Source organism: Pecten maximus, chromosome 17, assembly GCF_902652985.1.
Source record: "Pecten maximus chromosome 17, xPecMax1.1, whole genome shotgun sequence".
NCBI classification, from domain to species: domain Eukaryota; kingdom Metazoa; phylum Mollusca; class Bivalvia; order Pectinida; family Pectinidae; genus Pecten; species Pecten maximus.
Window position 1 is genome coordinate 12,201,494 of NC_047031.1, and position 12,530 is coordinate 12,214,023.

Genomic DNA, 12,530 nt, shown 5'->3' on the forward strand with positions numbered 1-12,530 from the left:
TGTAGGGACATTCCCGGTAATAGTTCGTCTCTATCTCGGATAGTTCATGCGAGATATTCGACTGTAGGGACAGTCCCGGTAATGGTTCGTCTCTATCTCTGATAGATCATATGAGATATTCGACTGTAGGGACTGTCCCGGTAATGGTTCGTCTCTATCTCGGATAGATCATATGAGATATTCGACTGTAGGGACTGTCCCGGTAATGGTTCGTCTCTATCTCTGATAATTCATGTGAGATATTCGACTGTAGGGACAGTCCCGGTAATGGTTCGTCTCTATCTCTGATAATTCATGTGAGATAATCGACTGTAGGGACAGTCCCGGTAATGTTTAGTCTCTATCTCGGATAGTTCATGTGAGATATTCGGCTGAAGGGACAGTCCCGGTAATGGTTCGTCTCTATCTCGGATAATTCATGTGAGATATTCGACTGTAGGGACAGTCCCGGTAATGGTTCGTCTCTATCTCTGATAGTTCATGTGAGATATTCGGCTGAAGGGACAGTCCCGGTAATGGTTCGTCTCTATCTCGGATAATTCATGTGAGATATTCGACTGTAGGGACAGTCTCGGTAATGTTTAGTCTCTATCTCGGATAGTTCATGTGAGATATTCGGCTGAAGGGACAGTCCCGGTAATGGTTCGTCTCTATCTCTGATAATTCATGTGAGATATTCGACTGTAGGGACAGTCCCGGTAATGGTTCGTCTCTATCTCTGATAATTCATGTGAGATATTCGACTGTAGGGACAGTCCCGGTAATGGTTCGTCTCTATCTCTGATAATTCATGTGAGATATTCGACTGTAGGGACAGTCCCGGTAATGTTTAGTCTCTATCTCGGATAGTTCATGTGAGATATTCGGCTGAAGGGACAGTCCCGGTAATGGTTCGTCTCTATCTCGGATAATTCATGTGAGATATTCGACTGTAGGGACAGTCCCGGTAATGGTTCGTCTCTATCTCTGATAGTTCATGTGAGATATTCGGCTGAAGGGACAGTCCCGGTAATGGTTCGTCTCTATCTCGGATAATTCATGTGAGATATTCGGCTGAAGGGACAGTCCCGGTAATGGTTCGTCTCTATCTCTGATAATTCATGTGAGATATTCGACTGTAGGGACAGTCCCGGTAATGGTTCGTCTCTATCTCTGATAGTTCATGTGAGATATTCGGCTGAAGGGACAGTCCCGGTAATGTTTAGTCTCTATCTCGGATAGTTCATGTGAGATATTCGACTGTAGGGACAGTCCCGGTAATGTTTCGTCTCTATCTCGGATAGATCATGTGAGATATTCGACTGTAGGGACATTCCCGGTAATAGTTCGTCTCTATCTCGGATAATTCATGTGAGATATTCGACTGTAGGGACAGTCCCGGTAATGGTTCGTCTCTATCTCGGATAGATCATATGAGATATTCGACTGTAGGGACTGTCCCGGTAATGGTTCGTTTCTATCTCGGATAGTTCATGTGAGATATTCGACTGTAGGGACAGTCCCGGTAATGGTTCGTCTCTATCTCTGATAATTCATGTGAGATATTCGACTGTAGGGACAGTCCCGGTAATGTTTAGTCTCTATCTCGGATAGTTCATGTGAGATATTCGGCTGAAGGGACAGTCCCGGTAATGGTTCGTCTCTATCTCGGATAATTCATGTGATATATTCGACTGTAGGGACAGTCCCGGTAATGGTTCGTCTCTATCTCGGATAATTCATGTGAGATATTCGACTGTAGGGACAGTCCCGGTAATGGTTCGTCTCTATCTCTGATAATTCATGTGAGATATTCGACTGTAGGGACAGTCCCGGTAATGGTTCGTCTCTATCTCTGATAGTTCATGTGAGATATTCGGCTGAAGGGACAGTCCCGGTAATGGTTCGTCTCTATCTCGGATAATTCATGTGAGATATTCGACTGTAGGGACAGTCCCGGTAATGGTTCGTCTCTATCTCGGATAGTTCATGTGAGATATTCGGCTGAAGGGACAGTCCCGGTAATGGTTCGTCTCTATCTCTGATAATTCATGTGAGATATTCGACTGTAGGGACAGTCCCGGTAATGGTTCGTCTCTATCTCTGATAGTTCATGTGAGATATTCGGCTGAAGGGACAGTCCCGGTAATGTTTAGTCTCTATCTCGGATAGTTCATGTGAGATATTCGACTGTAGGGACAGTCCCGGTAATGTTTCGTCTCTATCTCGGATAGTTCATGTGAGATATTCGGCTGAAGGGACAGTCCCGGTAATGGTTCGTCTCTATCTCGGATAATTCATGTGAGATATTCGACTGTAGGGACTGTCCCGGTAATGGTTCGTTTCTATCTCGGATAGTTCATGTGAGATATTCGACTGTAGGGACAGTCCCGGTAATGGTTCGTCTCTATCTCGGATAGTTCATGTGAGATATTCGACTGTAGGGACAGTCCCGGTAATGTTTAGTCTCTATCTCGGATAATTCATGTGAGATATTCGACTGTAGGGACAGTCCCGGTAATGGTTCGTCTCTATCTCGGATAGATCATGTGAGATATTCGACTGTAGGGACAGTCCCGGTAATGTTTAGTCTCTATCTCGGATAATTCATGTGAGATATTCGACTGTAGGGACAGTCCCGGTAATGGTTCGTCTCTATCTCGGATAGATCATGTGAGATATTCGACTGTAGGGACAGTCCCGGTAATGGTTCGTCTCTATCTCGGATAATTCATGTGAGATATTCGACTGTAGAGACAGTCCCGGTAATGGTTCGTCTCTATCTTGGATAATTCATGTGAGATATTCGACTGTAGGGACAGTCCCGGTAATGTTTCGTCTCAATCTCGGATAGATCATGTGAGATATTCGACTGTAGGGACAGTCCCGGTAGTGGTTCGTCTCTATCTCGGATAATTCATGTGAGATATTCGACTGTAGGGACAGTCCCGGTAATGGTTCGTCTCTATCTCGGATAGTTCATGTGAGATATTCGACTGTAGGGACAGTCCCGGTAATGGTTCGTCTCTATCTCGGATAGTTTATGCGAGATATTCGACTGTAGGGACAGTCCCGGTAATGGTTCGTCTCTATCTCGGATAATTCATGTGAGATATTCGACTGTAGGGACAGTCCCGGTAATGGTTCGTCTCTATCTCGGATAGTTCATGTGAGATATTCGACTGTAGGGACAGTCCCGGTAATGGTTCGTCTCTATCTCGGATAGTTTATGTGAGATATTCGACTGTAGGGACAGTCCCGGTAATGGTTCGTCTCTATCTCTGATAATTCATGTGAGATAATCGACTGTAGGGACAGTCCCGGTAATGGTTCGTCTCTATCTCGGATAGTTCATGTGAGATATTCGACTGTAGGGACAGTCCCGGTAATGTTTCGTCTCTATCTCGGATAATTCATGCGAGATATTCGACTGTAGGGACAGTCCCGGTAATGTTTAGCCTCTATCTCGGATAGTTCATGTGAGATATTCGGCTGAAGGGACAGTCCCGGTAATGTTTCGTCTCTATCTCGGATAATTCATGCGAGATATTCGACTGTAGGGACAGTCCCGGTAATGTTTAGCCTCTATCTCGGATAGATCATGTGAGATATTCGACTGTAGGGACATCTAAGATAGTACGTGTGAGATTTTGATAGTATTCGTCTCTTCCTGTATGAAATTGTACACTGAATAATAAATTCTGAGAACTCAGTTGGGTGTTAAAAAAGGAATAGCTACCAATTATCTTTGAGATTAATCGTCTCATTTATTATAACAATTAATTAGATATGAACAGATCTATCCGTATATATGCTCTATCCTATGTGTGCAAAATGAAGACTAAATTTTATAAATATTTTAACGGCCATCGATGCGCGGGTCGTTTATTTCGGACTATCAATTATTAGATTATAAAGGACAATCGTCAGATTGAGTCAGTGCATTTTGGTGTTGTAGAGTTGAGAGGGTCCCAATATTAATTGCAGCTAAAATGAGAGAAAAGAAACTAACAGTCTGAAGGGACAAATGAGATGTCCCGCTAAAGCCTAGATCGCTTCCGAAGAAACAGAAAGAGATAAAAGAATATTAGAAAGAAAATTTAATTAAAATCTAATAGCGACCATTTTGATAGGTAAGCGTCGTCGCTATGACCATCAGAAAGTTACGTCCCGACTATACGGTGTGTGAACCCGTGTCCTCATAATTACGCGTTCGTGGGAGAGAGAGAGAGAGAAGGGGGGGGGGGGGGGGGGGGGGGGGTATGTACATATAAAGTTAAATGACTTCAGGGCCCTGATTCCGATTTTCCCCGATACAGACGTTACAAGTTATTCAGTACTAAATGTTCATCACATCCCGGGCACAGTTTCATTCTCCTTGTTTCCCTCTATTATATCCGTTTCAGATGTGCCGCCCGGATCGAGGAGGATCAGAAACACGACCTATAAATGTTTGGAATTAATTCAAGTATACTTAATTAAAAGAAAATTATATACATTATATGGATACATGGAGCATTTCGTATTAAGGTGTTCTTGTAGTTATAGTAAAATGGCATGAACAGAAGGGGAGAGGGAGGGGGGTGGGGGAAGTTAGGAAGTGATGTTCACAGACAACACATACGCTATGGAGTATGGAGACACCGACCAAAAAACGAAAACAAAACTTTTCTTAAGATGTGAAAATCGACAGCGAACCGGACGACAACATCCCATTGTCAGAATTACGACTTCTCCCGCCTACAGACAATCATATCACGGCTAAGCAATACCTTGATATTAGCATTGTCACGTCAGAGGAGATTACTGAGGCTGACATTATCAATTCTGTGAAAGGAACAGAGCTCAACGAGAGCGATGATGACGATGATGATGGAACTGACCCGGAAGTTTACACGCGTTACAGATCGCGAGGCCCTCGAATGCGTTGACAAGTTGAAATCATTCGTTTAAAAATCAAAATGACGTTCAAGATTGTTTTTAATTGTAAGTAAGTCCAACTCTGAAAGAGTCAAACAAAAACTGGTCAGTATTTTTTTTTTCACAGCTGCAAAACGTGATTAGCGCGATCGTGATATGACTATATATGTAGCCGTTGTAGGCCTATTGTGTATTGGTACGCCAACCGTAAATAACAAAGACTGAACCCACACACTGGCAATGTACAATGTTTTAAACGGTTTATTTTTTATATTAAATAATTGATATGCGGTTTTGTTTATTTTTAATTAGAAAAGTGTAACATGAAACGTGTGTATACAAACATGTACGAATTTAAGTGTACATGTGCTGTGTGCGCATACATGGTGTGGCACATTGGAAATACGACCCCACAATACGAAACCCGTATAGTACGAACACATTTGAGGGGTCCCCAGAAATTCGTCATAACCGGGTTGGACTGTAGTTAGTCAAATCTTCCCGACCATCTCAAGAAGTGAAAATGTAAGTGTTCAATTCCTAATCCCTGCTATTTCTATAGATTTGAAATCAAAACGATTTCTTACTTATGATATCGCAGTGTATAACGATGCATTGAGACGATTCCTCCTCATTTCTGCTTAAATGACAGATGGAGCAGCCAATCACTATTGATATAGACTAGCTATTGTAAGCTATCATAACAAAACTATACATACATATACTGTATTTTGCAAGGCTAGTCTACCTAAAACATTACTCGCGATTCCAAACTGACCAACTTTTTTTTTTTTAATTTTATATACAACTGTTAACACAATTTTATCGGAAATTAATCAACATACTAATATGAAATAAATACATACTTTGTTTTAATCAAGTTTAATTTCATACACATATTCATCATTTTAGATTGCATTTCATACAATTAGTTTAAAACAATATTTATTCAAGAATGAGTAATATAGTGTATTAGTGGATTATATACAATTGCTGGATGGTCCTAGATATTACTTAAGCATTCACGGCGTAACAAGGTCTACCTAGGGCATGGTGGCTGACTACCACGGCACTGATACTACATTTACTTGTGAAATCTAGACGACTAAGAGACACCAATATATTACATCCGCATAGTTTTGAAGAGACATGTACGACATTATGCCATGTTTCACTTAACAATTTTATACATTATGACAGTGTTTCCATTTGTAGTTTGCATGGGTTTATTTTGGACGTTGAAAGATACAGGTATCGTTTTGAGATTGATTTTTTTTCAAAATTAAATCCATCTCCAGTTACTTAAGAAGTATTTATTACAACAAGAACAAAAACTGCACATCTTTTTAGCTACTCAAATCATAAATAATAGGAAAACATAAAAATAATATAGACATAGTAAATGCATGAATACAGAAGTATAGAGTTGCAAAATGATAACTAAAAGTTAATTCATCTACTGCCGCGCTAAAATATGTACAGTAGTACATGTACGTTTACATCAGGTCACAGTAATTCTTTGAGCCAGAGCCTTTACAGCATATTGCTCTAGGTCAGCAGAGCTTCTGTAGCCTCTGGTCAACAAGGCTCATATAGGTATTTATACTAGAACAACCCACTCAGCGACAGTCAACAAACGCCAAATTAACAGTTCAATAACGTTTTATTTTGGGTGAAGTCTAAAGACAGGTACATCGACCATAAAACCAATTAACGTAACTGTGATACACAAAGTACGCAAAGTTGTCTTCTTCTCAACTTTCACTCTGATTCACCAGGGACATATATAGATCCTATTATACGTCCCTGGATTCACTATCACTTATCACAAGAAATGACCCCCTGAAAAATGAAAATCGGCGATTTCAAGAGTAATATTTATTCATATGAAATTTCGCTGGCACGGTTAAGTGACAAACATCAACACAAACAAATGTTGAGAAAATGGGTTTAATCAGTCCATCCGTTAAGGAGAAAGGCGAAAATATCCAAAGCTCGGACTCGGCTCGTGATACAAGAAATGTGTACCTTCCGGTAACAGACATGCGCAATACACAATACCGACAAAAAGCATGTCGTCTGGAAGTAAACATCGAGACAAACTGACAAATAAGACTAACTACGCCGATACAGAACACCTGACAAAGGTAATGAGCATACTTACAGTTCACATACAACCTATACAAACGACAAATTACATAATCAATAATGGACATATGACATGAACTCTAAAATAACTTATAACTTAGGCCTAAACCACTCGCTACACAGTCTTTAAATATCGTCTAGCCCGAGTTTTCTCTGTCCCTGTCACCATGGACAGAGAAAACTCGGGCTAAATATCGTCATGCCCTCGATAAACTAAGTACTTTTATAACAGTATGAGCGCAGTACAATTAGTTAATAAACTTAAAACAATTAATCAATAACTCACAAAATTAAATAGGCCTGTTACCCTATAACGTTACAGAGGTTGGATGTTTCACTTTTCATAGAATAACATTAAGCATTTTTATATGGGATAACTCTACGTCTCTGGCCAATTTTGCGCGGAATGCTTGAAATGAGAAATACTATATATCGTGGTGAAATATTTATAATGATTTGGCGGTTACGGATGGGGAATGTAACAAGTTGAGTGAGACCAGTATCATCAAGCAGATAATTAAACAAGTTTTGTTTATACTGACCCACATACTTTTTAATAACTTCATGTACTGGGTCGCGACCAGTTACCGTGAAGTACCAGTTACCGTGATTTCCAGCGCGAACAAGCACGCGCGCGATTTCGCGATGTTGGAGGCTGCTGCGAAAAGAGGATAGAATGGTAAGTTTTCGTTCACTGAAAAATTTCATTTTAATCTATAATTAGAGAAAAATTGTTAACTTTCCTTAGCAGTTTGACTTGTTACTGCTTATGTATCAGGGGGGATCGATGTTATGTCCACTTACTTGCAGATATTCGCAAAATAAATCAGTATGTTGTTTGTTTACCAAGCGTCTGTCAAAACCGTCAAACCAAGAAGGGTTCATTATTATGAAGTGATCTAAATCCTTGTGGTTTTGCTTTCCATTCGTGTCTCAAGTCATATCTTCACTTAAAAAGGGACTTTTAAAAGTTGTATACTCAAGTTTGAATGGGTTAATATACCGCTAAACAATTACCAGGTGTGAAATTACGGTCCACAAGCTCGTCACACCTGTCACTGCGCCACAGGTGTCTGTGATTTCTGGTGTTCTAATCGGTACACGCCGATAATTGCTTGTGAGTTCACGTGTTTGGTTTCTGTGCACTTCAAAAGAGTTCCGAAGATATGCTTTTACAGGTTGTCCATAAATTGAGCTTGAATTTTATTAAGAATTGCGTTTATACTATAGGGAATACATTTTCAAGTTGTTGAAATCAAACACATTACTTTTGGAATTCAGTTAGTTTCGTTTTCCTTTCAAACGGTTTGTCTATAGAATAATTAACCTAAGTTACCTCATTCATATATATACCCATGATGCTGAAAATTTACTCAATGAATCTTGTCTGGGAGTTACTGATCTTTCATGGACACGTTTTATCAATTGCGGACAAATACGCAAAAATCACAAATAACGGTATCATTGCTGTTTTGGCTAATACAAAGTTCAAAATGATTAGCATTTATTTCACATCTTGTATGAATTGCATTTTAAACTTGTATTACTAGAAATATTATAACCGAAATCAATACTGGTACATGTGTATGTAACAAACCGGTCATGCCCTCATAATAATGGCTATATGATGTAAGTCGTTATAAACGGCCCGTTATTCAAATGTCATACATGTTACAACGACCCGTTAAAATAAACAAATAGATAAAATATACATGTTATATACGACCTGTTATAATAGAAAATAAATAAGATGATACACGTTGTATTTGGCCCGTTATAATAGAAAATTAGAAAGATGTTGCATGTTGTATATGGCTCGTTATGAGAGAAAATTAATGAGATGCTACATGTTATATATGGCCCGTTTAAAAAGAAAATTGTATGTCCCTGGTTTCGGTAGCAATTGTTATTAACTAATTAACAAATATAACTCAGAGAGTTTATTCAGCACTTTCATTTTTGTTGTCTTATTCGCATTAATTGCAGGCCCGTGTTCACGTTTGTTTCTATATATTTCCTATATGGCGGCTCACATCGTGTTCAACCTGTGACGTCACAGGTCAGAGTTCACCAAAACGAGGTATTCGGCCTTGGGCTTCAGGTGTGTTTTCGAGAAAAATCGCAATTACTCGGTAATGGGTCGGCCGATTTTGATGTGGTTTTCTGCATTCTTGTTTATTAATCAATACCAATAACATATTTAAATATAATTTTTCGTTCAGGGTACACTTTAAGTACTGTTTCTTATCACGGATCACATATAATAGTGTTTTTGACTATTATGTGTTATTGCTACTTAAGTGTGATTTTTTTTCGGCTTAAGTGACAATGCATTTCTTTGCACTTAATTATGTGCAACAGACATCACGAGAGTTTAATTCACATACATATAGTATACATATTGACTCCTACAAAAAGAAGCTAATTAGCGAGTGGTTGACCGACAAGAGGCATCCTATCAAATCTCATATTGACTATTCAGATTGCTCATATCATATTTCATTGTTCATTGAAAAAAAATCGTGGCGGTTTGTATGAACATTGTGTTTCATTGTCTGGGAGATAATCTGATATCAACTGATATTAACAATGTCAGCGGCGCCTAGATTGAAAAGATATAGCATTGTTAACAATTGACAAATATATTTTAGTCAGCTCTAGAAAAACATCTGCATTTATGAAAGTAACTAACTCCTTTAATGTTTGTGTCAAAATTAAGTATATATAACGTACAAAAATGTCAAACTTCTAATATTATAGATATGAAACATACATTTATGCTGACTGCCTGATGATTTAATTATAATACAGTATGTACAGAATTTACAATCCTTTGACATTCAGCTCATAATATACACCATCATAATTATAATTTGATCTGTCGTCGTGCGTCGGTCTTCTTCTCAAGACCCAGATATCGCAGAATGGTGTACAAAAGGTTCTTAAGCTGTTTTATCAAAATGTGTCACATTCCCCCTCGGAAGGGGATAAATTTTACTACTGTAAGGAAACTCATCCCACATATTTTAGCAAAATTTGTTTCATTTTCATTAGAAATTGGTTAGCATGTGGTCAGGGCTAAATTTTCTCAATGACATATCAGAGAATGTCGAGGTGAACAACTTGTTATGGGGTCGAAAGAAGGTCAAAAATAAAAATATCAAATTGAGCATTTTTTTCATTTCATATGAAAGAACATACCAAGTTCACTGAAACAGAATGTGCATATTTTATTGTCATCAGATGAAAAATGACAGAGATATGACACTTGGAGAAGAAAAATAATTAGCTATTTTTTCCAGCCAAAATTAAAAAATAATCCTAAATTGCAGATAAAAGATTTATGCTCTTTTATCTATATACACCTGAAGGCTTGATGTTTGGCACATCGTAACATGTATAGCTGGCTACAAATGTTATGCTTATCTTGACCTTCATTCAAGGTCACAAGGGTAAAATGATGAGGGGAAAAATCAAAGTTCTTTTAAAATTATTGATTTGGGTCACATTTTAAAGAATCTGCTTTTTTTAAAGGTGTGTGCAACGTATCGAGGTCAAATAATCAAAATGATGCAGATATGATGGCACATTGAAAATGAAATTTCTGCCAAAATTAAGAAATCACCCAAAACTGCACATAAACATGAAGGCTGGATTTTTGGCATACAGATACATGTAGCATGTACATGTGTGACTGGCTACAAATAGTATTTTTATCATTGACCTTGACCTTCATTCACATTTTAAAGAACCTGCTCTTATGAAGGTGTGTGCTTAGTTTCAAGGGCAAATTATCAAAAATGATGCAGATATGGCCCTTTGAAGAATGTTTTCCTGCCAAAATTCAAAATTATCCATAAGTTGCAATTCAATTGTTAGCTCACCTGGTCCAAAGGAACTGCTGATGGGAATTGAACAAAATTTGACTGGTAGGATCATTATGGGATGGGGACTAGAAATTATACAAATGGTGGGGCTGACCCCCTGGGGGCTGAGGGGCCGGTCAAAAAGGGTCAATTTGGCTCAATTGATATAAACAACTTTTCTGGAACTAAGCATTGGATATCGCTCATATTTATCTGGTAGCATCACTGTGGGGTAGGGATTCAAAATTGTACAAATGACTGGGCTGATCTCCCGGGGGCCAGATAATGAGGCCAAAACGGGTCAATTTGGCTTAATTAAATAAAACGACTCCTTCTCTGAAACTAAGCAATGTATATCACTCATATTTGACTGGTAGCAGCCTTATAGGGTATGTATATAAAATTGAACAAATGGTGGGGCTTACCACCTAGGGGCCTGAGGGGCGTGGCCAAAAGGGGTCAGTTTTGCTAAATTGATGTAAACAACTTCTCTGGAACTAAGCAAGGGATAATCTCTCATAGTTTTCTGGTAACATTGTTATGGGGTAGGGAATCAAAATTGTACAAATGGTGGGGCTGAGGGGCGGGGCCAAAATGGGTCAATTTGCCTAAATTGATACAAAAAATTAATTGTCTGGAAGAAGGCGGCGGATTTCTCTCATATTTGATTATTATCATCCTAGCTAGGGATTCAAAATTGGTAAAGCTTTTCCCACCATTGAAAACTGATTACTTTTGTTTTATCTGTGAAATCATTCAGATCCCCCCCTACATCTTGGTGGTAAATTGAAAAACAACAAATTACAAATCACAATTTATTGTTAATGTTGATATTGGATCTATTAAAATAGATGGAATTGATACCTAATTTTGAAATAATTGTCCTTAAAAAAATGATGTCTTTGTTATTCTAAGATCAAAATAGAAAGGAATAAGCAATTTTTTACAAGATATTGGAAGACTTTGCACACTTTCAACAAAAAAGTAGCAGACACTCCTGTATTTTTAATACATATCGTGTATTGTTATAGCGTAACTAAATGTGTATCATATCGTTTCGACATTTCTAATACCCTGCATGCCTATTAGGTATAAGTTGGTTTTAAACACATAAATGCAAGTTTTGAACTACTTAAGTATAAAAGTTGGTTTAGAGTATGAATGTTAACGACATGTACCTAAGTAGAAGTTGGTTTGAAAAACAAATAAATGTTTAACTTCTTAAGTAAAGGTTTGTTTGAAATTAGAAATATTTAACTACTTAAGTAGAAGTTGGTTTGAAACTTGAAGATGGTAAAAACCATTATGTACATCGGAACAGTCTAAACCATTACATTCATCAGGACTGTGAAAACCATTTTGTCCAGTTGGTTTGACACACTTAAGTAGAAATGTTTCATCATGTTGATATCAGTTAAATTTGTATTCTTGCTTTATTTCAAATATCACCTTTTACACTTGACTAACGCCTCCTGCAGTATTTTCAGTACTTTGATTGTATTTTTAGCCCCGTCCCAGTAAAACTGGACGGGACTTGAGTTTTCCTCTCCGTCTGTCTGTCTGCTGAAGTTTGTCAGTGTGCTTGATTGTTTTAGTCTTTTAAATAGTTGATTCATA